Genomic DNA, 27,803 nt, shown 5'->3' with positions numbered 1-27,803 from the left:
TGAAAATTCACGAGGCGTAACAGGGTTTATTAGTTCCAATCACATATATGATCTTGTGCCTTAACCGCTTTCTGCTCCCTCCTTCCCTATTCGCAGAAGAATCATGCCCTATTCTCACTTATTGCACTGGTTGAAGTGAAGATGATTGTTCGAAGTAGGGTTAACCAGGTTTTTCCTTAAGTTTTTGCCCAAATCCAATACTAAGGTTTTTATTAGGGGCTCTGAATACGCTGTACCAGACCTGTACGGCCGGAATGTACCATTTTGTAGATATTCCGGTACACTAAACTTTCAATTTTGTTTTGGCCAATATTCTGGCCCATATCGGCAGATTTTGGGTTTACCAGCCGATTCCGGCCTCTTTCCGGTAGAGTACTCGTTCATCATCTCCGGGCTGTTGGTAAGCTTTATAAAGCTGTGGATGTTGGTGAGCTTTATAAAGCTGTGAAAATGAGAGAGAGAGAGAGAGAGAGAGAGAGAGAGAGAGAGAGAGAGAGAGAGAGCTTTAGCAGCTTTACACACAAATGGACAAGCTATTCTCTGAAGAATAACCATTGTTATTTATGTAACCTACACAATTGTGAGAGAGAGAGAGAGAGAGAGAGGGGGGGGGGGGGGGGGGGGTTTTACAGCAGCTTTACACACAAACGGAACCATTGTTATTTATGTAACGTACTCAATTGTATGGAAGAGTACACTTCCTATTTCTTTGAAGAATGTGTGTGTGTGTATATATATATATTTATAAATATCACTACTTAAAGTTGTGATCCATCCAAAACGGTATCCGTTTCACCAGAACGTAGCGTACCTATAAAATACTGGTGTACTCAAGTCAGGACAAAATTCAAAACCTTGGTTTTATTAATCCGTATTCATTGAAACCTGTTGTTACTGCAAATTTGACCCGAGATGAGTTCGCCCCAGAAGGTAATGATTTAGACGGTCCCGCAGATTTTTCTTTTAAGAGGGTTATTACTTTTTCAGTGTTTATATTTTCATTGGTGAAAGAATATTGGAGCTTTTGTTTTGATACAACACTTTATTCCAAGTTATTGGCTATTAGGCTCAAACAACGGTGTTGGGAACTTGGTAAATGAAAGTGACTGGTTGTCTGTGAGGCCTGTAGACGTGTTTGTGCTTCTTAGCCACATAATGCTGGAGAACCTTTTTTGGCAGGGATGAATCAGCTTGACTTTGGATTGTATAAATTGAGAGAGAGAAAATAGGGTTGTTGACAGTCATGTAAATGAGCTGCCTCATAATGTTGGTTTTTTGTTTGCTTGTAAATTAGGTTTGGTTCTTTTGGGAAGTTCTAAATGCCTAGTGGTCTCTTAGACTCTTACATAACTAGAAAATTGACAATTTTGGTCTCCACTGGTACTTCATTTTGTTGTAGGTACTAAATTTATTTTGGGCAACCACAAGTGTAAGTGCATATTTATGGTCGTCATGTTTGATGCATGTTGGCCCACAAGAGGTCTGGGCTGCCTTGGCTTTAGTTGATATGTGATATGTCGATTAGTTTTTGGATCTTCTAGATGTTTTATATGTTCTAGGACTTTCAGAATCTTTACATGATTTCCCTTTTGTATCAGTTAGAACTGTCTTGGCATGTAAACTTCTTTACTTAAGTCATGTTGTTTCCTTGCACATCTTCTTTAACCTTCCCCAACCCAACCTGTTGTTCTGAATTTGCAGGTTGCCCTGCTTTGTCAAGGTTGTGAAGAATCAACTCAGAATGCATTAGCAGCAACAGTTGGCATAATTAAGGTTTACATTGAGACTAGTTTGTTCTGTTAGATAAATTCTTGGACATACTCTCGAAGCAATATAATTTTTACCGTCGCTCATCGGACACTTTGATCTGGATCCAAATCGTCTTGATATTGTAAGTTGAACTTTTCTATTATATTGCTTAACCACCTCATGAGCAGTTTTTGCTCGAAAGTATCTTCTATTTATAGTGCATTCTTCGGGCTTACTAGTGTTTGATACCCTAGGTATTGGAGTGTTTTGAGCTTCAGCCTGATAATTGCGTGTTCTTGGATCTGATTCCCATATTTCTTAAGGTATAGTCATACTATACTTGTGTGCATTTCCATTGTTCTGTCTTACTATTAAGGTTTTTTTTTTCTTCCTATGATTGAATATGTTAAGCTTTGCTTATTATTTCCACTCTGTTACAGTCTCATGCTTCCCAGATTCTTGGTTTCAAGTTCCAATACTATCAGCGTATGGAAGTGAATTGCCATGTATCATTAGGACTCTATCAGCGCAGAGCTTTACTGGTGAAGGAAGACTTCATTGATCTATATAGCATGTTAGTTGTTCTGTGCATAATCTGTCTCATAATGGGATGTTATCAATTTATTTTCCTTTTTATTGTATCAATCTTCAACTTAGATTCCCGTTTTGAAGTAGTTATTGACGTTTTATTGTTACATTTTGGTTAGATTGTGTTTATTTTCTTTGTTTAGCTCATTATCTTTTGGTATATTTACTTTTCAGAAAAAATTGTTCTTTGGTATGGTTTGGCATGATACATCACTGTGAAGTGTGATTGTTTAGTAGGCTTGAATACGCTGATAAGAAAAAATAGATGTCCATTTTGAAGAAGTAATCTCTCAATTGGGTTGTATATCTGGTGTGTAGGATGGGTGATGTCTGCTTGGGTCTCTTTGTTGTACCGCATCTTGGATGGTTTAACTAGGTTTTATGGCTTGCACCACCACATGTAGGTGATCTCAGATAACTTTTGCTATCGGTGCTAACCTAAATGGAGCACTTATAGGGCTCGCGCCCCTTGACCGAACAAACTGGTGTTTAGGCACGAATGCCCAAGTCCTTCTGAGGCACAAAGATTTTGTTAACTATCCCTTGACATGGGAGCATACCACATGCATGATGACCCTTTCAAGTATCATAGGGTTGCCTTAGTTAAACTGCGAAGTACCTAAGCTTAGAGGCATGGCTTAGCCTTAGAGACAAAAACTTGGTGTACTCTGTGGGATCTTGGTGATTTGTGGCTTGGAGGCTAGAGGACGTGATACCTGGCAGTGTGTCCCGACAACACAACTGCCTTAGGCTAGTAACCCTAAAAAAGGAATTCCGAATTCGCACCATTGGATAAAACCTTAACAGTCGAAACAAAATCTGGAATATCCAAGACCGCAGCTAGGACCACATGACTTACCTTCTATAAACCGATGGCCAGAACCATCTTTCATCGTAAGTTGTCTCCTTCTTCCCCAAGAAGTTCTCTCATAGCTTCTGTACTTGATCCCAAAATATCTTGCTACCTTTCTCTCTTAGCTGGGTTGCTTCCCCCTCTTTCCCTAGATACCACAAGGTGTGATGTGTCTTGCATTTTTTGAAATATTTGCCTGCATTTTATTGTCATGTCGCGTGTCTACCTCTATACTACTCGATGCTGGAGGATTGGATTTGTTTATTCCCAAGTCCCAGCCTCCGCATTTTTTGTTTCACTTAATTGCTAGTTCTCTTATCTTATATTTTGTATCTGTTTCAGATATCCACATCACTTACCAAGGATGACGAGGCGTTTGAGCTAATATAATTCCTTTTCTTCTAAGCGGCTTGATGAGGTAATCTTTATAAATTTATAGGGTTGTATTCTTTGTTCGACTTGGTTAGCTTCTTTATTTTTAGTACTAGTACTAGTAATAGTATTATTGTTGTTTCTTTCTTCTCCTCCTCTTTTTTCCTTATCTCTTCATTGAATCTTGCCCTACATAATGGGTTGGCTTAGTCCTTTAGTGCCCTGCCCATTTGAAAAAATCTCTTTATTAGTTTTAAGTGAGGATGAGAGTAAAACATGGTATCCTCCTATTATGCTTATTATGTGTACCCAACTAAGAGGCACATACACTTATGAGGAGGAGGTGTGTTGTTTTGGTTGCCCGTATCTGACACCATTACTCTAAAATTAATAACGCCGTGTCTGACATCACTTCAACGTATACTAATTGAAAAGTTCATTCATGATGTTGACGCTAGAAACTTCCTGACACTTCCGCTTTACTTTTTGAATTCTCCGAACATGATGTGATGAATCTTTTTTTACAAACAATTTTCTTCATTGTCGGGGACAAAACCAAGTTGTATTCCATTGGTTTACAATAGTTTTGCATCCTATAGAGTTTAGATTGCAGTTTTTTCGTGGATAGTATCTTGATGTTTACTAAATATATGGGATTTCCTTTTTTTAGTTTGCGTTTTCTTATTTTATCATTAACTTTGTTTAAATATTCCACGATATGACGTGTTACAAACTTATAATTTATCACTTTTAAACGTTTCTTATGCATGCTGTGTCCTTCATTTTTTTGAAAATCATTGTGTTGGTGTTTGTGCTACGTCGGTTAGAGGTGCAGATATCCCTTAATATTTTATAATCTATCAGAAGCTATGGGTTGGGTGTTTAGGAGACTCTTCACTTAAGATTGTATCCGGTTTTCTTCCTCGGATAGTTTGCAATTTTGAATCTGGCTACTTGATATGTTGGTGTTGTCCTCTTATTTAGTTTTTTCTGTGACATGGCTTACAGGCTAATAAAATTGGTAAAATAAACCTTGCTGCTACTGGAAAGGATCTAATGGAAGACGAGAAGCAAGGAGATGTGACAATAGATCTTTTTTCTGCTATAGACTTGGAAAGTGAGGCAGTCACTGAACAAGCTTCAGAGCTTGAGTACAATCAAACTTTGGGCTTGCTTACTGGATTTCTTTCCGTGAATGACTGGTAAGCTTGATGTGTTAAAATCTGGTTTTTAAATATCTACAAAGTTTGCTTGCCCTTTTTGGCTTATGAGTGTCAGAATTAACTAGCTTCCTGTTCCCTAAAGGAAAAAATATAGGAAGTTGTAATGGCTTGAACCTATTCATTGGGATTGCATTTGTACTGGCTTAGCTATGCAACTTTGTTAATGATTTTTAGGATTTGTGTACTTGAGACGGAGTAATGAGTATCTCCATTATAAGCTCGTAACTGTTGAATCATTGCTTTTGTATGTTCAATGTATCATTGTTTGGTGAAATGAAACTTAAACCAATTTTTTGCCCGTGTTATCATGGACGATGGTTTTTGTTTATTGGGGTTTATGTTTGCAATTATGTTGATAATTACTCCCATCTTTCTGGATGCCATGATTAGTTTTGTACGAGATACTGTTTCAGCAGAATGATGAAAACTGCATGTTTGACAATTCTCATATTACTTTTTGCAGGTCAAAAGTTTTTCTAGGTTTGTGTGAAATGTCTTTGGGTTTTCTTAACTACAATTACTTTTATCTTTTTATTCTCTTGGGTTGTGAGAAGAATGTTTTTGGACTTGGCGCTTCTGGGGGTGTGAGATATATTTTCTACGTAGGCTACGCATGTATTGTCCCTTACGGAATGTTCTTTCCCTTGGGTGTGTTTGAACTTCACTTTTAATGTCGTCGTTTTGGTAATACAGTGCAGGTTTACCACGAAAAGTCTGTTATTAGTTTTTTAAATGTAAAGTCTGTTTGAACTTCACTTTTAAATGAAAAGTCTCTCTCTCTCTCTCTCTCTCTCTCTCTCTCTCTCTCTCTCTCCGCGTGCGCACTCATATAGGTCTGTCCGTGCTGGGTATATTGCTTCACAAATTATGTGTGGCTTTCAAAATGGGGAAATTACCAAAATCGAATGGGTTTGGGCACCTCTTTGTGATTTTTCATTTGAAAAATGGGCATTCTAACACCAAGGCAGTTCCAAAATGGTAAATGGTCAAGACTATATTAGGTTGGCCGCCTCTTTGTGATTTATCATACAACAAATGGGGCTTTCCGTCTTTGTTATTTACGTGTGGTATACTTGTTGTATAATGGATCATTATTAAGCTTGTCTTTGTTAAAAATTATGTTTTTTCCATCTGATTTGTATGCAAGTAAAATCCAACTTTTAGTTTGGCTGTATAGTATTAAACTTTTTGAGTCTGCAAAATCATACTTATGTTGACTTTGGGTTTTTCAGGTATCATGCCCATATTCTTTTTGATCGTCTTTCACCACTTAATCCATTTGTAACGAATTATTCAGGTATATCTCAGTTTATAGTTGCATTTGAATCACAAGTTAGACGGATTGAATATCATTAGTTTCTGTCTTTGTTTTTCAATCTGATTGGATGTTTGACTTGCTCTATTTATCTGTCTCCAACTTTATTCTTTCATTAAAATTCCGTCTTCACACGTCTATTTTTCTTATTGAAAGTCTGTGAGTATTTCATTTTCACCTTGTGTTGCACTTGTCCAGGCTCATTGAAAAGTCTCTCTCCTCAGCATATGAACTTGTCCGGCAAACTCATCTTCAGAACTTGGTGTTGCCTTCAGCAGCTGTTAGTGATTCAATGGAAACAAATTCATCTGTAAAGAGATTTTTCGTTGACCTTCCGAAAGAGCTTCTTGAGTTGCTTTCATGTGCTGGACCTTATCTTTACCGCGATACATTGCTGCTGCAGAAGGTGCATTATTTTGTAGTTCCATGAGCTGTATTATGGTTTATAGAAGGTCCTTTTGTGGTAAAAATGGTGTCTCTTTTATTTTTTGAGAAGCAGGTATGTAGAGTTTTGAAAGGCTATTACCTCTCTGCACTTGAGCGTGTCAGGTGTAGTGATGGATCTTTTGATCCTGAAAGTGGTTCTGGTGTAAATGAAACTCCTCGTCTGCATCTAAAGGAAGCTAGGTTAAGGATTGAGGAAGCCCTGGGAACATGTCTGCTTCCTTCTTATACCTGCAAATCCGGCGGTTGGGCAGGAGATATGGGAAGTTATGAATCTACTTCCGTATGAGGTAGACATTCCGTCATCGCGCTCTAAAACTTCTATTTGAGTTTCCATTGGGTATACATTGCTCAGTGGCATTTGTCTTTTTAGGCGCATTATCGCTTGTATGGTGAGTGGGAAAAAGATGATGAGCGTATTCCAATGGTTTTGGCTGCAAGGCAAACTGCAAAGGTAAATTATTTGTTTTTAGGAATTGGTTAGTCTGGTCACTTCTTTTGGTGTTGTGGTTGAGAAGTATTGGTTGCTTTGCCCAGCTCTTTCAACAGTTAGACACGAGAAGGATCTTGAAACGGCTTGCAAAGGAGAGCCTAAAGCAGCTGGGTCAAATCGTTGCTAAACTAGCTCATGCCAATCCAATGACAGTGCTACGAACAATTGTCCATCAGGTACTGTGTCAACATTTGATTAGCAGGCATCTATGAGTTTTATTTCTAATACTTTGTATTGTTATTCTTGTTCTTGTTATTTACTCCTATTGTTCTCATCGCTATTTATTCTCGGGCTACGGTACAATGATGGTCCCTACACTTGTTTCCTAGTTTCAATTTGCTTCCTGTATATCAAATTGCGCTATAGTGCCCTCAGATTTAGCACATTGAGTCAATTTAGAAAATCCGTAGCAGCTGTTCCGGTTGAACGGAATAAAGGGTTTTAGAATTCAACCATTTAAAGAGGACATAATGATCCACTCATTATTTGCTTCCTCCACCGCCCACTATATCCTTCCCCTTCCACAACGCTCTTCCACCACTACATGCCAACTCTCTCTCTCTCTCTCGACTCCCTCCCCCCCTCCCTTTTTATTTTCACCCACCGAATTCCCTTCTTTTCTTCCTCCACCACAAAGACACAAAGCGCTGCAACATAATTTGCTCTCTAATGTGGGATGGATACTCTAAAATTGCTTTCTTTGTGTTCAGTTTTACTTTGCTTTGAAGCAACTGAAATCAAACCCAGAATTAGAGAAGAGAGTGGTGGATAGATGAGGGTGATGGGGGAGAGAACACACTTTGCCAATGGGAGGGTGGATTTGCTTCTGGGGTGGTGGGAGGAGGATTTTGTGGTGTTGGGTGGTGGTAGTTTTGTAGTGATGGGATTCTGAAGCTGTCTGCACTCAGAAAGGGGAAGAAGATGAAGGGGAGAGAGGAATGGACTAATTTGCCCTTAAAATATGGGACCATGCAATACGTGTGGCCATTTCCCGCCTTTGATTTTGACAGATGCTATATTGACAAAATGTACAGAATTGAAGGGTGCCAAATTTAGACGAGGAGAAAACTAGAAGAACCTATGGTGTGTTCTTTCCTTTTTTTTTGTGAGAACATTCATGTTCGTTAATTGTGATGTGTACAGATAGATGCATACCGGGATATGATTGCTCCTGTTGATGCATTCAAGTACTTGACGCAGGTTGGATTTATTATACTCTCTCTGTCTCTGTCTCTCTCTCTCTCTCTCTCTCTCTCTCTCTCTCTCGTGTGTGTGCGCGCTTTCAAGGCTTCCCTTTTTACCTGCATAAAATGTGGTTGCTTTTGAAAAAGTAATGTGGTCATGCACCCGCCCTTTTGTTCTTATCTGTGGTATGGACTGTTCCATTTTTTTGAGAGAGGGGTTGGCTCTGCAGTCTGCAGGCACTACTCTTGCTTATCGTTGGTTTTGGATTTGGGTTTTGACCTGAGGCTCACAAGTTTTAGCATGCATCTTGACCAACTGTTTAGGACATTAATGAACTCATTTGTATCCATTCTTGCCTTAAACATGGTCATTCTGTGAACTTGTTCATGGATTTCTTAGTTGGTGAAATGAGATATATTGCACAACTGACTGGATGAGAATGTTTCTCTTTCCAGAGTTTGTTCAAGTTTCAGTTTACTCTCTTTGCTGTACTCTAGTTTTGAGTGGTATTTCTTTGAGTGGTTAGGTTTCCTATTTGAATCTCTACAATTACTGCACTTTACAACATCACACAAGTCATGAAATCAGGAAAGAGTGCATAAATTTCTCTTGAAAATGTTGCAAACTTACTACACTGCAACGATTTGCTTTCCACAATGAATATGTTCTTAAAAGTAGAAAGAGTTACATTAACAATTCATGATTTGAGTGTGGACACGTTGGTAATTTATAAAACTGCATATGGAATGCAATCCTTTGGTGGACAAAAACTAAGAAAAGAAGCACATAAGCTAAAGTAAATGGAGGACTGGCAAAAAGTGTACGTGAAAGCGTTGTGTTTTGCTCCTAATTGCTGTAAAATTCCCGTCATCTAATTGTTTGACAAGCTAATAGATCAATTGAAAGGAGTACTTAAGCAAGTGTACCTTTTTGCCTACATGAAAGAATAAGATTTGTCCGCTTGATTGAGATTTTCTAGCAAATGCTAAGTGACCTTAGGTGGAAGGCACCCATCATTGGAAAGCTGAGGTCCAACTTAATATACTTGAGTGGTCTGACAGAAGCAGTTAGAATATGGCAAATGTCATTTTTATCTCGGGCCAAAGTGAAATTGGTGGCACTAGGTGTGTGGTTGCCACTAATAGTAGGCTTTAAACTTAGATGGTTGTCTCTGTGTTATCGTTGCAGTTTACTGAAAGTTAACATGATTTTTGTTGTCATGATTTTGTCGCGGTTGCAAACAGTATGGACACGGTAAGACACTACAGGAAGACGTCACAATATACACCTAGGAATATAAATATGGAAACAAAACAACACATACATGACATCTTAAGAGTACAAATAGATTTTCAAAGTTGTAAAAAATTCATTACCCACTTTCTACATTCTAAAAAGGTAATGTAACATTTTAAATTTGAACGCCTAACTTCTTTTTAACAAAATAGTTTTGTTTATGTGTGAAAGGGATTAGTAGATGTAAATCTACCTTTTGGCATTATGCTATGGGATCCCAAGATTTTTTCCTTATTGCAATGAGTTTCACGTGTCTTTAAGTGATGGAGACGTGTGTCCTTGAGTGTCCAATTGTGCCTGATTCTAAAAGACAAGATACTAGTGGACACTTTTTGATGAGTCGCGACATAGGTCGACACATGTCAGCGGGTGCCCAATGAGTCTCTATTCGGGTCGGCCATGAATACATCACCTTCTTGTAATTGTATGGGTTTCTTAGGCTAGTTCAAACGTTAGTCATTGGGTTTGTTTAGTGTAGCATGCTTTAATGAAGCAGATTTTCCTGTTAAAATATTGAAAATACTATTTTAAGAACTGGTATTTAGTTCCCTAGTGAAGCTTATTGCGCTCTGCACCGAATGGGCTTTGGTTTTACTCTGTGAAGAACATTGAATTGACTCCCCTAGTGATTCTAAATAGTTTTTTTTTTAATTGGCTCTTCTAGTGATTCTAAATATTTTTTTTTTTACTCGCTCCGTCCATTTTGTTTGCTCACTATCCCATTTTAGGATGTCCCAAATTGTTTGCTTCCTTTGCAAAAGTCACAAGTAATAAGTGTTGATTTCCATATACTAACCATCACAAATGACTAAAAGTAGTTTTAAAAGTTGAGAATAAAGGACAATATTGGAAATCTAATCATAAGGAGACATGCATTAATTGTATTAAAAAGTGGAATTCTCCATACAAAGCAAACAAAATGGGGTGGAGAGAGTAGTTGTTTAGCACTCTGTAATGCTGTGTACCTTCCAGCTTTAGTACATATATATGTCATTCTATTTGGATGTCGTTTATTTTGGGATCACCTATGGTGTGATTCTCCTTGTGAAATTTTCTTTATCTTCCTCTGTTGATTCAGTCACATTGAGCTGTTTGCGTAGCCCTTCAGACATGTTTTTCTAGATATTAGATGCATTTCAACAATAATGGAATAGATGCTTTGGGTGGTTGTTTTTCTTTGGCTAGTTGAATTTTCAGTACAGCTTGAGTATTATATTTTGGAGTACGTTGTGATTGAGCGCTTGGCACAAGTTGGACGTGAGAAGCTTAAAGATGATGGCCTTAATTTGTCTGGCTCCAATCTCTTGCTTCATTTTGGGTTCACTTGTATGTACTCTTTCATTTTGGGTACATTGTACTTTCATGATACTTGCAAGCAATGTTTTAAACACTGGACCGGCCCGGCCGGTTCGAGCGGTTGAACCGTCGACCGGCCCTTGCTCCGGTCCGGACCAACTACGAAACCGACTATATTCCAAACTGTTCTCTATTGTTAAAACCGCTTGATTATACCGGTTCAGCCGGTGAACAAGTTAACCCGGCTGCGGGTCAAGCGGACCGAATCATTTTGTTCAAAATTTTAACTCATTAATACTCCGCTTTGGGCGCTGAAAAGAACTAAGAAGAGCTGGCACGTGGGCCTAGCTAGTTCTTTCTGAAAAATCCTAGATCGCCTAGGCTTATAAATATTTGATATGTTTTAATCTCAATCAACGATTCACCATGTGATAAACAAAATCAATCTCACAAACGGAAAGCAAACAAATAACGAACACTAAGATATACGTGGAAAACCCTAAACGGGAAAAAACCGCGGGAAGGAATCAAACACTATAAAACATTGTACGGTTACAAGTAATCTTACCCTACGATTCTGAATCCTCACAAATCGCCCTAAGACTTACTTGCCGAATCCACGTTCACCACACCCAGTGCTTGACCGCCGCTGCCTTGAATCCACAAGCCTTCCGTTTGCCTCCCGGAATCCACCGAAGGACTTTGCTCAGAGATTAACTAAGTTGATGTTGTAAACCTCTTGAAGTTGTATTGGATGCTCAAAGATCCATCGATCTTCTTTTTACTCCAAGATTCAAAGATATAAACCCCCTTTTCAATATTCCATTCGTTTGCACAAATGAGATGAAGTTGCTGTATATTTTCGTCCGTCACTAATCGTCACGAATTTGTCTATATATAGGCCACTATATTATTCCTTATAATCAGCTTGTATATTGCATGAAGTTGTCATATACCGAAACGAGATTTTCCTGATTTCTCTTTCCTTTCGAACTTGCTAAAAGATAAAGCCCTTAATTGCCTTGATCTTCCTTGATTTTCTTCCACCTAAAAATGCACTCCCTCAATTATATAATATTGATTTTCTTCCACTTTCTAAACAGACACTCTAGAAATAAAAATAAATAAAATACAACTTGATAAATGGGGATACAAATAAATGTGTTTTTGTCCTGGAATTTGCCAACACAAAGAGACCGTGGCCTGTGGTCCTAACACTTTCAAAAGCATTAACTGATGTGGGATTCGCGAAAGCACTTACATTGGCCCAGTTTCTTCTCTTCCACTTCAAAAAACAGAGATACATCCACATTCAGACTTTTTCTCATAAATATATTTTGTATATTCAATTTTTTAGTTTTTTCACACTATTAATATATTTATTACATAATTATGACATCACCAATGACCCATCCACCAGGTCCCCTTTTTGGTTCGCTCACTGGTCTTGGTTTTAAAACATTGCTTGCAAGTAGTACTGCATTCTGAGCATATGTACATCACTTGTCCTTTGGCTGTAAGACTGCATGTTTGTCATATGCCATTTGGTTCTTATTTGGTGATCATGTGGAAAATTACTTAAAGGCTATGGAGCACGGATACCGGTACGGGTACGGGAAACGGCAAAACCCCAAAAAAGTAGGGTACGGGTACGGGTACGGCGGGGTACGGCATATATATATATATATATAATGTTTTTCTATTTTTTATTGCATAAAATGAAATATAAACCCATTTTATCAACAAAAAGCAAAATTAGTACAAAATATGCATATCTACTGCATATCTATTAGTATTCAGAATTTCCGATACATATATACATATACATTACACATGCATACATTCGTACATATGTACAAAGAGAGAGATTATTCCGATCGATAAAAAATATATACAGAGAGAGACGAAGAGAAGAGAGATGGAGACAGAGAGGGACAAAGAGAGAGGTGTTTATAAATGACAAATAAATTACATAATAAACCCACATTTTATAATTATTTACAAAAAAATCCCAGAAATTTTGAAAAAATTTCATTTTGGGCTAAAACGTACCCTTGCCGTACCCGTCCCGTACCCTTGCCGTACCCGTGCCGTACCCAAAATTACCAAAAGTACCCGACATAATTTTGCCGTACCGGGTACGTTTTTGCCGTACCCACGCCGTACCCGTACCCGTACCCAGTACGGGTACGGCGACATTTTCGAAGTATCCGTGCTTCATAGCTTAAAGGTTTATATACCGATATGTTAATCGTTAGTAGTTTCAATCTTAGTCCCACGAAGTGGGAGCGGGTGCAGGGGAGCGAGGGAATATAGAAGCTTCCAAGGTTGGGAGTGTGAGAGGAGCGTGTACATATATTATGAAAATAATGTAGCATAGAGTATTCACTTTAAAAGTACAATAATTTAGGAAGTAAAAATATGGGCCAAGTCCTCCATAAGTGTAAGAAATGGGCAATTGATACAATATATGATTTTCTTTTCAAGATATCATGACTTAGGCTAGATATATGAGTTCATCAAAGACCAATTAATACAGCCAAGTGATAAATCCCCGTTTATATAAACAAATATTATACAAAAGCTCCCAGCTTCATAGGGGGCAAGCTCCCATCCGATGGGAGGGGGCTCCCATTCCTTAGTTGGAAGCGCAAAAGCGGGTTCCCAAGGTGGGAGCGGCACCACTTTAGGAGCTCCCTGCATCTAAGGTTTTCAATCATAGACTTATTATACTTTTTGCTATTTACAAGGGAACCTTATAACAAAACTTATTCACTTGATTTTTAGTCTTTTCCATTTCCTTGTAACTTCTACTTCTGTTTGTCGAGAAATTATCTGGTTGTGGGTTTGTGCAAGTGCAATATGACATTCTTGGTAACTTTAACATACTTCAACTGACCTCTGCTTCGAAAATGTTGGTCATTTTTTCTTGAATATAGTATTCAGGATGCTCCCAATTCGCAGCAGATTAACCTCAAGAAAAAGCAGGTTGGCTGGAGATGGGGATGTTGTGGACGTTGCAGATTTTCCTGAGCTCCTTTGATGCGTGATATAGCTACAGCTTTCTTGCATTTGCTTTTCACGTGACACTAGATCGAGCACCAATGATTTCATATCCGGTGAAAATGTTGGCTCATTGATCGAAGTGGGTAGCTCCAGTAGGGCCATGGACCATGGAACAAATGGGGTGGGTTGGCCCTGCCACCTTGGACTTTTTCCCTTGTGCCCTGAAAAATTATTCTAGTACAATTCAACTTGCTGCAAAGCCTTTATTCCTATAGAACTAGGTATCCAAATCAAACTTGGGCTGGCACTATTTTGGTAGATGAGGTTCAGTTACATAGATCGTCGGATTGCTTTTGAGAGCAGGAATGGAGGAGGGAAAAGAGCGGATGTCTACAGTAGTACACAAGATTTTAGATTTGTGGGGTAAGGGAGGTGCAAGGGCTTAGTTGAGAAGTACTCCCCTTGAAACCTTTCTTCGTATGCTTGTGTCTTTTTCCCATTTGAAGTTCCAAAAATGAGATTTCCTTTATTTCAAAGGGTTAAATTTACATGTTTGAGCTTCGTCTCCCTAGTTGGAAGATTTCCTCTAGATCAAAAGTGGGTGGTTCATGGGAGCTTGCTCTTCCTCTGTTTGTATGAAGACGAATACTTGGTTCATTTTCATAGATTACAGCTTATTCAGGGGTGGTGGAGTGCCAATATGTTTAACTGCTGAGGGAATAAGTGTGACAGGTCTTTAGCTTCTTCTTGGATGGAGGGGTTGTAAAGAGGCAGAAGATAAGTTTGTATAGACGGGTTGATTAGTAAGTGGAGAAGGGGTTGGAATCTCAAAGTGATTGGCATACAAGTACTTATACTATTCTTGTTGGACTGTATGGCTGTGCATTTGAATGTCCTAATTGTGCTGAGTTCTATCTAATTAGGAATTTCTTTCCAAGTCAATTTGCTCAACTATAAAGTTTATAGTTAGTTGCAAATTTGAAGATAGAATGTGCTTCATCCTGGATAGTTTTTGTTGTTGTTGAAGTTGTTTTTCTTCTCGCTGCACCTACCATTCTGTGATTCTGCACTTCCTTGGGCATGTGGTGGGAGTTTCCGCCAAAGTTGTGTCTTGCACTTTAACTTTCTGCAGATTTGCCATTCGATCTTTGATAATTATGCTCAGAAGGGCATGCCTTTATATCGAGGAGACATTCTATTTGTCAAGTGGGAGAGTTGAGGGAGTACTTGTTTATGGAAAATAGCTTCACGGGGGTTATTTGTTTAATGGGTCTTTAGTAGATCCAGAAGTCTGTCTTGGCGGACAACTACTGCAGTTCATTAAGATGTAGATTCCATTCTCGTTGCTTCATCTTTTTACCTTAGAATGAATGGTATGCAAAGAATGGAACTCATGAACTTTTGAGCAAAATTCACTTTCTCTCGAGGCGGTGGTTGAATTGAGAGTTGTGTTGTTGCTTGAGATTCATCAACCAAGCTCTCAAGAATATCAGTGCTGCTCAATTGTTAAAAAATGGGAGGTTTTTATTACATAGTTTTATTGTCCCTACAATATTATATTATCCATAATATTAGTCATGTATATTTCACGCTAATGCTTTTCAGTCTTAATCATGGAGCCACTAATTTGAAATCATAGTGAAAAGGGGAAACATTTACAAATCAGCGATTGATGTTAACATTTTACTAGCGCTGAAGTGGTTTTCCCTTGTAACTTGTAAGATTACGCTGTCTAATATGCATTTTTTTTTTTTTTTGTAGTTTTTTTTTTTTTTAAAAATTTAAAGTGAGGATGTGAAAGTTGGGATAAAAAATTGGTTGGCTTGATAAATATGTTTTAATTTATTGTTTATGGTTTTATTAGAGAAAAATTACGTCACGCAAGGCATGAAGACTTGCCTGAGATTTATTTTACCAAATTTCTGAATATTAAGTTTGATTTGTTTCTAAGAGAAAACAAACAAATGAATTAAGTGAGAAAATTTATTTGTTTATGTTCCTTTTCTTTTCTCCTATTCTCTTGTGTGTTTATTGATGTGTGCATGTTTTGTTTTTCTTTTATGCTTGAAGTCAATGCTTATGGGCCTTGCACCTGGTCAAAAATATGTGAACACAATTTGCAGCCTAACAAAAAGTTATAATACTTAATTTTGAACTTCATATGTTCTGTTTCCGTAAATACTACACTTCGAAGTATGTGTTATTAGTTGATTGCCTTTATTTATATCTCTAATCCTATCGTTTAATTGCTGAGCTATGTGTTATAATGCTACACTTTGAAGTTAGGGTTATTAGTTGATTGCCTCTGTTTATTTCTATAATCCTACTGCATAGCTATGTGGAAATTTTTATTTTCCTAGTCGATTAAGTCACATCGCGCACACACCCCTACACACGCACAAAAGTGCATGTCCTTGTTCGGCACCCTGTCATTAGAGAGTTAGTTTCCTAATTGACTCTCGGATTGGTGCAGTAATTTAGTTTTCCAAATGTACCAACAATCACTGTAAGAAGAATGATGTAACAACAATCGGCCCCTTCGATTGTTGCCGCATTGACTGATGACATAATTTTCTGCTATGATTACATTCTTGAAATTTTCTGTAGCCGTTGCCATTATTTGTAGGTGCAAGAAATACCCATCAATGGAACTGAGAGGTCTTTTCCAGTATCTCGTGAATCAGTTGAAGGGAATGGAATTGAGCTAGTTTTGCTACAGGTATTTTCAGACATGTTAAGTTATGCCTTTGTGATGTGTCTTCCAGGTCCCATTCATAACACTTTGATCTTCTTGATTGGAATAGGGACTTATCCAGCAAACGGCAAATGTCCAATACACAGAGAACATGATGTAGGAACAGCTAGATGCCATGGCAGGGAGTGACACTCTCCGATATCAGGCTACTTCTTTTGGGATAACTCGAAACAACAAGGTGCATTGAAAAGTTTTGAGAGTCAACTCTCTGATTTAAAATCTCAAGAAATTTTGCAATTCACTAGCTATTTAAGTTATTATGTTTAGAGAAAATAATCAGCTCCTACAATTTTACAATTCAAATGGTGTAATGCATACTGGTGCTTAATTTGAACACTTTTGACTTATCACAGTAACCATCTTTGAAGGAAAGCGTTCTGTTCTATTGTTCATTCTTGTCATCAGATAATAGCAATCTTACTTGGCCAGTTTATGCTAGATTATGGCCAGTTTATGCTAGATTATGCAATTTTATTATGACCTAGCTACTTTTTAGGGCGATAGATGAACTTTGTCTGAAGTTGCATGCTTTTTGTACTCCATTTAGATACATTTTACATTTCGTATATATAGAGGTTTTTCTTCTAATTCTGTAGGGAGGGCAGATATTAAAAACTGAGAGCTCATAGGTGGGAATTTTATTCACTAATATATTCTTTTTTGCCACTTTCGACATTGATAGCTTTCTGCATGCTGAAAAGTTGTTTCTTTCTGCGTTAGGAAACAAATATTTGAAACTTTTATCTATTTGACTCCTTTGCTTTTTGTTCAAGATTTTTTTTCCAGCTGAATCCACTGCTATCTGAGTGGGACACTTAATTGGTCTTGAAATGTTAACTTATGTCGTTACAGGCATTGATCAAATCCACTAACTGACTAAGGGACTCGTTGCTTCCAAAGGAGGATCCAAAAATAGCTATTCCACTGCTGTTGCTTATTGCCCAACATCGTTCTGTGTAAGTTGTACATCATCTTGGTAATCCTAAGTTTCTAAGAAAGTTCCTTGAGCTTACACTGCTAATCACTAGAAGTTGTGGAAATGAAAGTATGCATCTGCCTAAATTTGAGTACGGGATGAGGAATCTTTATCTTGGCAACCAGTATCTAGTTATTTCTATGACCATTCCTTTTGTGGATTAGTTAGACGTGCCTTCCATTGCTTGGCTAGGTTTTTGCCTAATTTTGGGGTCAAATCTTCTACCTAAATCTGGACCCTTTTTAGTTACATAAAGGTTGATCAGGATGTGGAATTGGATACCCTTTGCGTGATCTTGTTGGCTGCCACGTAACTGATATTACATGAATGCTTTTAACATTTATCGACTATGCAGGTGGTCAGATCTTCTTGATACTGTTAGAACAATGTTGCCGTCAAAAGCATGGAACACCCTCTCTCCAGACCTGTATGCCACCTTTTGGGGTCTCACGCTTTTTAGTCTTTATGTCCCCAGAAGCCGTTATGAGTCTGAAATTTCTAAGCAGCATGCAGCACTTAAAGCTCTGGAAGAACTCTCTGATAATTTGAGCTCAGCAATCGCAAAAAGGAAGAAAGACTGGGGAAGGATTCAAGAATCTTTGGATTGTCTTACTTTTGAACTCCAAAAGCCTGAAGAAAATGTTGCATCTGTTCGCAGGTGGCTTACTCATGAGAAGGATAAATGGTTGAGCTCTTGTCCCGATATCTTGAAAATTAACTTGGAGTTCCTTCAGCGATGTATATTTCCGCGCTGTACGTTCAGCATGCCTGATGCTGTTTACTGTGCCATGTTTGTACATACTCTTCATTCTCTTGGCACACCGTTTTTCAACACAGTCAACCACATTGATGTTCTGATTTGCAAAACCTTGCAACCTATGATATGCTGCTGCACTGAGTATGAAGTGGGTCGACTTGGGCAGTTTTTACATGAGACATTGAAGATTGTTTACTACTGGAAGGTGAATTACCATTTTTTTAAATTGCCCCTCTGTCCTTTATGTTATAGTTCGTTAATAGTCCATTTTGTGGTGTCCCACTATATTTGTCCACTTTGATAAGTAAATGGACAGATTTTGCCATTAGTTACTCCATTTTACCATGATCGTTTGAATTTCAATCTGAAATTTTGAACTCACAATGGTGACTGAAGGGTAAAGCTGTGACTTTTAATGTGCAATCATTTCCTCCCTGTTATTAAAAGAAGACAAATCGGTGGGGATTTTGTCTGATTTTTCCAATTGTACCCCTCAAACGGAGTGATTCATGTGTTGGCTGATGGGCATTTAGGTCTTTTCCAAGTTAGGAGTGGTGATGACGTCATGGTGTGGAGGTGTTTTTATTTGCCTTTTTCCGCCCGGATGGAAACAGTACGCCTCTTCACCACCGCAGAAAGGAACCAATCAGACTTCTGCTGCCTAGGGTTCATCTGCTCTGCTCCTCTCCTCTCCAAGACCATTACAGATCTCACAGAAATTAGTGTATGCCACATCTCTCTCTGTCTCTCCCTCTCTCTCTCTCCCTCTCTCTCTCTCTCACACACACAGAGATCTCGACACCCCAAAAAACGTTAGAACCATGTCGTTGGGTTGCTGTTGCTTTTTTTGGTGTGGGTTTTGTTGGTTTTATTTTGTTTTATCAATTGTTTATGCTCGGATTGAAGCTGCCATAGAGGGTTTGTCTTTTTGGTTTCAAGTGACTCTTGCTGTGACTGAGAGTGAGTGTATTCTGTTCGTTTGTATAATTTACGTAATTTATGGTTTTTTCTGTATGGGTTTTAATGATATAGCTTCTTTGCTAGGGTTTGTATTCTATTTTATAGTAGATGATTTCTGCTTAACGAAATTGTTTAAAGGTTTTAAGTGCTTCAGCATCCTTTTGTGTGGGTTTTGTTCGTTTGAGTTTGTTTTGTGTGTTAGCAACTCTAGGCCTCAGTATTTTGTTGATTTTGTTATGTTTGATAGGGTTTCGGTCATGTTTCGTTCCTAGAATATGCTGTTTGAAAAATTGTCCATCTTCTGGATTGTATGTTCTTATCCTTCAACAAAAACTTGCTCTTCTGCATATATTGATGGACAGATTTTACTCAATTGGTAGGTAAAATATATGCTGTTTTTTGTAGTTTTATTATCTTCTGTTTCTGTTTTGTAAGTTTTATGATTGTATGTCTATGGTGTAGGATTGGCCACAAGGATGCATCTGTTTTTTCCAGGGTATTGGAATAACAATTTGGATATTGTTAAGGCGTGGTTCTAAATCATGGCCAATTCGTGTTGTTAATAATCTTATGTGTTATGGTTGGTGTGACTTCTGTGCAACTCATGAGCTTGGAAATGGGTACAAGTTGATCTTATCGTGTGAACGTAGGTGGATTTTCAACATTATAATTTGTGATGAAAAATTTGTTGAGCTGAGGTATGATTGGTCGGGAGGAGTCAGTCCATACTGGCAAGAGCTACATGCTGCTAAAGGTAAAGCGCACACAAAAAAAATTATGAGTTATTCATTTTAAGATAAATTTAGTAAAAAATTAAAGTACTAATTTTTTATATGTTTTACCACTTTGTATCATTAGATAATTTGCCAACTGCTAATACTATCACAAAAACAGTTCTTGAAATCATGAAATTATAGAACCTAGCATATGAACTATTTTCCTGCTCAAATTCCTGCAGTAGTAGTTGGTATGTCTCTCCCATTTTAATATTTGGTTTTTAAATGCTTAGGACTGCACTTTGGGAGAAGACCAAGGAAAGATATCATAGCTTGGAAAGGGAATTCCATCTTTTGAATGAAGAACGTAACACTTTGCTCCAAACAGTCTCCAGTTCATCGAAAAGCCTTGCACAGGTTAGTGAAGAAAAGGATAGAATTTGGCAGGATTTGAACTCTGAAGTGCAGAGAAGAAAACATCTTGAAGAATAGATGAAGCAGTTTGGCATTGCTTTTGCATGTCGGCAGAAATCACTCGTGCCTCTCCAAAGTGAGTTTAAAACCAAATTTGAGAAAATTGAAAGCACAAAATCCAATTTCAATACCCAAATCTCTTGGGTATTGATTAGAATAGTTGTACTCTATGTAATGAAATCCAGTAACTTATTTGACATTACTTTTTTTCCTCCCTTTGGTAACCGAAATACTAGGGATACACTAATCCTCATTGCCATGTGTTTACATTGACTTATTTTTTACTCAGTCATACACTTAATTCTTCACACCTTCATAATTCTTCCGATTTTATCTGTTTAGTAGTGAAAGATGATTCTATTACAAGGAATCCCTAGGGCATTTGGCCATTTTCAAGTTTTGGTGGGAAAGTTGATCCTTGGTGGAACTCATCATACGTCTTAGTTCACCAGTGAGCTTAAATTTATACAGGACACCTTGCCGAAGTTAAAGGCGTATAGGGGATTTGCACTTTGGTTCATATATTTGGTGTTTTCTAACTGCAATTCTTTGATAAGAACAAGCAAAGGAAACGTGAAGGGAGAGACTGGTGATAGGTTTTAAACAGAAATAATAATAGATAAGGAATGTCTTATATGGGGAAAAAGGTGAGAGGAAGACTTGGGGGTTTTTTTTTGGGTTTCTATCTTTGTGGCAACGTCATGAGAAATGTAGAAAAGTATGCAAATTAGGCCAGTTGGTTATGTGACGACATTGGAATTGATGACTGAGTTGTATGCAATCATGTACTGGAATAGGATGATTAGAATGAGAACGCACATGCCACCAATCTAACAAAAGAATTCAGGAAAGTTCCCCGGAACAAGCTGAGCATTTGGTTATTCAGGTTTGGTTTGAAAAATACAAGATCTACGCAACCCACTACATGTTCTCCCATTTCTCTTGAACAATAGAACAAAATTATCTTTTCTTTTGTCCTCCCTCCTACTCTTCCCAACTATGCCCATACAAGGAATTGTACATATAATCTTCGGATTATATTCAAATGCCTTTATATTATCAAAGACATAATTCAAATTTCATTTTACATCATTTGTACTAGCACTATCTTCAAACAAATAGCTTAGCAAATATTGCATACTCCACATTATTATCATATCCACTTAATCATTGCCAAAAAAAGAAGAAGCAAAACAACGGGCATGAAATTCTCGTGCTAGCATGAGGCTATGCACCTAGTTGTCTCCTATGAATAATGAATGCCCCAAATTGGACTACCATTAATGGAAGCAGTATTATTTTTCCACTGGTGTTTCGGTTGTAAGTGTTTGCCAGCTTGAGTGTTTTTTTTGGAAGGACAGCTTATGTTGACCGATGTCTGATGCATTGCTTTGCAGAGTGATGAATCTGTATATGAATGAGAGTGTGTAAACATGCCAGGGTTTGCCGTCTATTATCGATATCCGAACAGCCAGCGCATTACTTACAGTCAGTTCATTAAGGTGAGTTCATTGACATATTTAGAGCCAAATATTTTGCTGGGTTATTGTGAAGGTTTCAAATGGAAAATATTCCACGTCGTCTGTTATTTCTGTCTTGGAGTTTCAAGTACATCTACTGCTTTTTTGTGCTGTTTGTGGGATTTAAATACATATCCATCACTGCTCTTGTTATTTGCATTTCATCTTTGTAAATACTCCGCCTCTTACTTTATCAACTGTTTATCGTTCGGAAGTCAAGGACCCAGTTTCTTTCTAGTCTCATTTGTTATATTATCTTTGCCTTTTGGGGTGTAAAAACCCTACAAGCGTAGACCTAACATACTTCCAGTCTCTCACATCCTTCATTATCAATTCAGTCAGTTGGGGAGGTGCTTTATGCAGGATATAGATATTACTTTCGAGCAATGTGGCTTCATGAGCAATAAAATCTGAACATGAATTAGCTTACTTCCATATATGAGTGACAGAGCCCTCCTCCATTTGCATAGTCAAATCCTTAATTATGCGAATCAGATTGAGCTAGGGTTGATACCTTCGAATTTTTGTGATAGGATCCATTGCTTCTTCCCAACCTTATTCTAGATTTATCCTATTGGTCCCCTCAGCCAAGGCCGCATCGTGCTTTCCAAATAGCCCAGAGCTCTGCTACCAAGGACGAAACCCATCCAATATTCATTTGAAAATCCAAAATCCAAACACTGTCCACCAACCTCTCCGGACCCGGCTTACCTCTTGAAGTGCCAGCTGCATGAATTTTAATCACATCAACTTGAGGAGGATTCTACTTGATAACAGCTCTTTGATAGAGTTTGTTGGGCACTTCATTAACTTGAGAGGAGATAATGGCAATCAAGCTTGTTGGGCACGAAAATTTTTGGTCTGTGGAGTCATAGATTTCGCTATTGCCAGAACAAAAATATAGTGGCCAAGTACAAATTTTCCCACTGAGCATCAAACAGCGAATAACCAGCCTGAACCCTCAGCTTCCAATTGATTCAGTCCTCTAGCTGCAGGGAGAAAAACCCTTGCCAATAAATCCGCTTTACGAGGCTTCTCCAAATATTTGCTATTTGAGGGAGCCTTTTTTCCTACAGGGGTGTGGATTCTATATAAGCATGGCAACCATTAGAAGACGCATCTCTTGCTACTCACCTTGAAAAGGTTAGTCATCAGGTGGTCATGGTTTTTTAGCCAAAAGAGGATATCCATCTTGGAAGACTATGTTTTCTCTGTTAAATGAGAACAATGCTCATTGCTAGATTTTTTGAACTTCTGTCATGCACATTGTGTACTTGTGTGCTGATTGAAGGATCTTCAACTTTTGTTTTTTTGCACGTGCATTGAATGATCTTCAAATTTTGTCTTTTTGCTATTTTTTTAATTATTAAAATTTGGTCTTTGGTATTCCCGAACTTTGAATAATTTAAGGCTAGAAGTTGGAGAAAATGTGTGTACGATTCTATTAGAAATGTGGTGCAAAATCAATGAATGATTGTGGTGACGATTTTAGTTGTACAAGTTCACGTTCCTTTCAAAGTTGACAACCAGTGATGCTGTTCCCTTTGACCTGCATCAAAATATGATTAACTTTGTTAAAGATGATTCCAATCACATCATTCCTTCCTCATTCCTTGCAATTTGTTTAAGATTTTTAAGTTTTTTTTTGTTCCAAAAAGGTACATTGGAAATGGAGTCAGCGGATCACAAAGTTGCTGATTCAATGTTTGGAATCCACTAAGTACATGGAAATCCAGAACGCTCTTATACTCTTGACAAAATTTGCTGGTGTTTTCCCCGTCACGCGAAAGAGTGGGATAAACCTTGAGAAATGGGTAAGAAAAAGTGACAGTGTTACTAGTTTGTCTGTGTTCTTCTTGAACTGTATATTCACTTTTATTTCTCGACTCTTCCTCTCCCCACCTCCTGTACAGGTGGCTAAAATTAAAAGTGACCAAAGGGAGGATCTTAAAGTGTTGGCTACAGGTGTTGCCGCCGCCTTGGCTGCAAGAAAGGTACGATGAAATGTAACTGTTTAAACTTTGTATCTAAATAAGCTCTTCTTTTTTGGGGGGAAATAGAAAATATTTGCTCGAAAATGACTTTTTATCTGGTATTTGGTTGTTGCACGAAAATATTTTCTGTTATTTAGTTCATGTAGAAATAAAAAATGTGACAAAAGGACTAAAATATCCATGCCAAAACATTGTCCCAGATACCCTTTTTGTATTATAGACTTCAATGACCAAGATTTTTTGTTTTGAAAATTACTTTTCATTGTTTTGTCTGTTGGAAGTTGACACACCTGGAGTGTAAAGCTCTTTCTATGTGAAAAATACTTTTGTCCTGTTTTGGAATATGTCGTCATCGTATGCTGGTTGTCTAGTTGCTTACTTTTTTTACTCTGTTTTCCTTGATAGCCTTGATGGGTTACAGAAGAAGAATTTAGCATGGGCTATGTTGAACTAAAGCCGGCCCCTACACTCGCTTCAAAATCTTTAGCTCGTAATTTAGTTTCTGTACAAAATGGTTATGGCATTAATGTCCAAAGTGAACCTGCTGGGGGAAGAGTTGTTGACGCAGGAATGGGCAAAACCAGTAGATGGAAGACTTGAGAGAACAGAAAGTGCTTCACTAAAATCTGATTCTGGACTTGCAAAACTAAAACCTGTCCTGTTAGTAAATGGGTCAGATGGTCAGGCTTCCATGCCCTCTGCTTCTGTTCAAGCTGGAACGTTTAAGCCGAAAGAAGGTCAGAAACAGATGGACGAGTCGGATGTTGGATGAGAATGTCATCAAAGTTGGATCAAAGACATCTGCAGAATCAGAGGTAAATCTGAGTTCTTATTTATCTATTGAGCAATGGACTTGGAGAGATTATATTGGTCAATTAGGCTCGGTTTGGTTTTAAGGCTCGTTTTGGGTTTGGTTTGGTTTTTAGGCCACTTAGATGAAAGGTGGGAATTTTCGACATGACATGTTTAGAAGACTCGAACCGTACACTGAAAAATGACATGATCTGGTAACATGATTATTAGTTGTATTAGAGCTCGTCTCACACTGGTTAATTACAACCTCCAAAACTAGTATGAGTCTGGGGGGCCTCTTCACTCATCGCCAATTTGTTTTGGGTTGGATGCTTTAACCTGGTATCGGAGCTAGGCTTTCGGAGGCTTTGGGACAAAACTCTTGATTGTTTGCCCTGTTGTTTGTGCCTTAAGAGCACCTTGTTTCGTTGTGGTCATTACATTATGAATCCGTTGTTTACCTCTCCACGTGCGGTTCAAGGGTTGCACGTGCGGGGGAGTGTTTGAGCTCATCTCACATTAACCAATTACAACCTCCGAAACTAGTATATGAGCCGGGGCTGCCTCTCTACTCATTGCCATTTGGTTTTGAGTTGGATGTTTTAACAAGCTTTGTTTGGGTTGAACATGGATAACACGATTAAGCTATGCGTCTAACACGTTTAATGGAGGTTTGGCTACATATTTTAGGCGAAAATAGAATTTTGGGTTAATGTTGTCTTTTTTATGCCGGTGGAGGTTAATCTTTGTTTATTATTTATTATTTATCATGTTGGGGTCAATTTCGTAAACAGAAAAAATACATTCAAACTAGGATTTATTTTTTTGATATTTTGGCAATCTAATAGAGTTGAAATTATAGACTCTTATGTATAATTTCATGACTAATTTGATGAAGTTTAATTCAGAGAAAAGAGCTTAATGTTTCCACCCTTTTTGTGCATTCCAAAATGGGTGAATTTTGACGAGACTAATTAACACGATGTGAACTGGGTACGTGCCCAAAATGACATGTTAAATACATAAAAAAAAAAAAAATTCAGTTTCGTTTAGGGTTGAGAGAATGTTAGCATGAACCCATGACGTTGACATGCAACAAATAGTTCGTAAGACCAGCAGCAGGACTTTCTAGTTACACATGTTACTAGTTATACCCACCCCTGCTTACATGTTACTGTAGTCCATTTTAAGAACGAAAGCTTGGGAGATCTGCAGAGTTCTACTCTTGACCTATTCTAGAACGTAGAAGACTCAAAAATAAAAAATAAAAAAATCGCAACATGATTTAATTGCCAAGTATGATGGACGACGCAAACACAATTTCATTAGGTCGATTCCACTCTTACATAATTATGCTCCTGTAAGAAATGTTGTGCGGAAAAGTTCAAAGTTGAACTAGTAACTATGTCATTATTGGAGGAGTAACTTCAACTGTTGCTTTCAAGTTTATGCAACTTGAGACAAACCGCAATGGTCTATGCGGTCGCTTTTTTGTACTTCAGTCGCATCTTCTCTCGAAGTGTATTATTATGTAGTCATTTTTTGTCATAGCTTTTTGAAGCTAAAATTTGAATATATGTGAATTCTCGCTTGTTTGCATTACTAAATTGTTGTTTGCTGTAGTGGTTGCTCCAGGAATTTGTGGTAGGGTGTTCAGAAATTACCTTTAACTCTACTAGTTGATTTATTCACCAATAATAATTTATGTACAAAATCTCATATATTAGAATAAATAAGACGGTAAAAGAGACCATCTTCCTGAGGCAAGTGAGTTTTCACCGGCCGGCCCTCCGCCTCCTCCCTTAAATAATGGTTGTATGGCACAACCCTACGATGGAAGAGGGGACAGAAAGAGGGCCATGGTCTAGCGTCCAGGTTACTTGGAAGAACAACCAGCTCTAAGGGTTCATGGAAAGGAAGCAACCGGCAAGATTACTCGTCGTGATCCTGAACTGTATACTTGAAAATTTCATCTTCCAGTATACATTATTCATGTGGTTGTTGCTTTTAATTCCCAAAACAAATTATAAATTTTGATGGAATGATAAACCTTGAATCGTACAAGATTCACTTTACGGGGTAATTATGACATATAGTTTGATGTGTGTATACCTATGAATGTATACATACTGTTTGTAGGAAAGTGATATCAGTATGTATATAGAGGTATCATGCTAGTAGTCGATATAACTAAGCAATTTCCTTTTTTTTGTCTCGATAGAGAGGTGAAAACTAAACCGTAGTAAAGCGTAGTGAACCACAAATCGAATGGCAAAATTTCCGTAATTTATAATTTAAACAGCAAGATTGCAACCGAATTGGTTTCTTTTGTATAGATTTGTAGATTCAAATTGGGAATCGTACGATTCTAATCATTCTATCATCTATGCATGTGGGTTACCTTTTACATATGTTGTATACTTGTATGTGCCTTCATTGGCCAATTGCTTTTGACTCACCCTATGGCCTACACAAATGTTTTCTACTCCATGTACCATGTCTGATCCTCGTTTTATCGTCATTTCTGTGTCATTATGGAGGGTGATGTGTAGGTTTTAGCCAAGTAGTTCTGTCGCTGAATTGCATGCTTTCCATTGAAATTACATATGCGTCCTCAAATATCATTTCTTCACTGAAGTGTTTGGTGAGATGACGAATCATAATGGCGAAGCCTCAGAAGAGCTATTTGTTTATGGAATCTAAAATTATTTTCCCAACTTGTTTGGGTGCTGGGGATTAGGGCCCTCAATACCCTAACCCCAGCAGCTAGCGAAGAATAGTGGCATTTGCCAAGACTTGAACCTGGGACTTCTGGAACTAATTTATAGGAATCCTTCTTTTGGTCTACAGTGGGAATTAGTACTACGATACTTGTGTATCCCAAAAAGGTAATAATGGCATTTCTTATCGTCAATAGACAAGTTTCCTCTACTCATCTGCTGATTGAATCTTTTAAGCTTTGGAATGTTTTTTTTACTTTATTTCTGGATCCTAGATGAGCGAGGACCTCTGGACTAAATATTCAGAATGGAATACCTA

At 37.9% G+C, this 27,803-nt stretch overlaps 1 pseudogene; it reads left to right on the top strand.

The window, feature by feature from the left end:
• Nucleotides 1–59: 59 nt before the first annotated feature.
• Nucleotides 60–27,803, top strand: LOC131299721 (THO complex subunit 2-like; annotated as a pseudogene).

The sequence above is a fragment of the Rhododendron vialii genome, chromosome 9a (assembly GCF_030253575.1).
Source record: "Rhododendron vialii isolate Sample 1 chromosome 9a, ASM3025357v1".
In the NCBI taxonomy this organism is placed as follows: Eukaryota; Viridiplantae; Streptophyta; class Magnoliopsida; order Ericales; family Ericaceae; genus Rhododendron; species Rhododendron vialii.
The sequence above is the reverse complement of the archived record's forward strand: the minus strand, read 5'-3'. Positions and strand labels throughout refer to the sequence as shown.